The 1,667-nt window shown below is 32.3% G+C and overlaps 1 non-coding gene across 1 annotated transcript; it reads right to left on the reverse strand.

Moving 5' to 3' along the window:
* Nucleotides 1-223: 223 nt before the first annotated feature.
* On the reverse strand, nt 224-354 carry LOC129073538 (small nucleolar RNA SNORA44). Its single transcript, XR_008529446.1, has one exon. It is a non-coding gene; the product is annotated as a small nucleolar RNA SNORA44 (small nucleolar RNA).
* Between the last annotated feature and the right edge of the window lie 1,313 nt (nt 355-1,667).

Here is a 1,667-nt window from a genome sequence, read left to right on the forward strand (position 1 = left end):
AGTTTTTCTTTTGTTTCCCTTGCCTGAGGAGGTTTTTCAGAAAAATAATATTGTTAGTTGAAATTTCAGAGGTTTCACTGCTTATATTTTCTTCTAATAGTTTTACTATTTTCAGATTTGAAACTTTCATCTATTTTGAATTTATTCTTGAATATGGTGTGAGAAAGTGATCTAGTTTCATTTTTTGCATGTATCTGTCCAATCTATTTTTTTTTTTTTTTGAAACTATAGGAAAGGCGAGTGGCAGCTGCAGGTATTACGCTGACCTGAGCTGTCAAAGTCTCTCCAGGTTGCTCTCGCATGCAGTTGGAGATCCTGTGGCTACAACCAGCCACAGCCCTTGGAAACATGCTGTCTGTCCAATCTTTTCAAAACCATTTATTGAATAGACTGTCTTTATTCCATTGTATATTCTTGACTCCTTTGTCAAATATTAATTGACCATATGGCTATGGATTTATTTCTGGGCTCCTTATTCTGTTCCAGTGATCTACGTGTTGGTTTTTAAGTGAGTACCATGCTGTTTTACTTACTATAGCCTTGTAGTATATTTTGATATCAGGTAGTGTGATACCTCCAACTTTGTTCTTTTTCCTCAAGATTGCTGTGGTGTTCCAGAGTCTTTTGTATTTCCATGTATATTTTTGGATTATTTGTTTTAGGTTCTTGAAAAATGCCATTTCAATTTTGATAAATATTGCATTAAATCCATAGTTTTGGGTAGTATGGAAATTTTAATGATATTAATTCTTCCTATCCATTAGCATGATATATGCTTCCATATATCCATATGCTTCCATATATGCTTCCATATATAAATTTATTTATATCTTCCTCAATTTTTCCAGTGTCTTATCATTTTTCAAGTACAGCTCTTTTACCTCCTTAATTAAATGTATTCCTAGCTATTTTTTAATGGAATTATAAATGGGATTGGTTTCTTAGTTTTCCTTTCTGATAGTTCATTATTGGTAAAGAAAAATGTAAATTATTTTGGAATATTTGTGTTGTATCTTGCTACTTTACTAAATGCCTTTATCAGTTCCTATAGTTTCACTGGAATCTTTAGTGTTATCTACATAAAATATTATTTCATTTACAAATAAAGATAGTTTTACTTCTTCCTTTTAATTTTGGATGCCTTTTTTTCTCTTCTTGTCTCATTGTTGTGGCTAGGCCTTCCAGTACTATGTTGGATAAGAGTGGTGTAAGTGGACATACTTTTCTTGTCCCTGTTTCTAAGGAAAATGTTTTTGGTTATTGCCCATTGAGTATGATGTGAGGTTTTTATAAAAACCTCATATAACACCAAAGAAACAGACAACTCAATTTAAAAATGGGCAAAGGACCCAGATAGACACTTCTTCAAAGGGGCCATACAAATGGCTAATAGACATATGAAAAGATGCTGTACGTCAATAATCATTAGATAAATACAAATTAAAACCACAATGAGATGTCACATCATGCATGTCAAAATGGCTATCATCAATAAATCAACAAAAAAGGGTTAGCAAAGATTTGAGGAACAGGGAAACCTTATACACTGTTGGTGCACTGTTGAAGACAGTTTGGTACAGTCGCTATGGAAAACAATATGGAATTTCCTTTAAAAAAACTAAAAAAAAACCTGTCTTATGACTCAGTGATTTAACTTCTGAATATAC

The sequence above is a fragment of the Pteronotus mesoamericanus genome, unplaced genomic scaffold, assembly GCF_021234165.1.
Source record: "Pteronotus mesoamericanus isolate MK-2021 breed Mesoamerican mustached bat unplaced genomic scaffold, CSHL_Meso_final contig_41, whole genome shotgun sequence".
Taxonomy (NCBI): domain Eukaryota; kingdom Metazoa; phylum Chordata; class Mammalia; order Chiroptera; family Mormoopidae; genus Pteronotus; species Pteronotus mesoamericanus.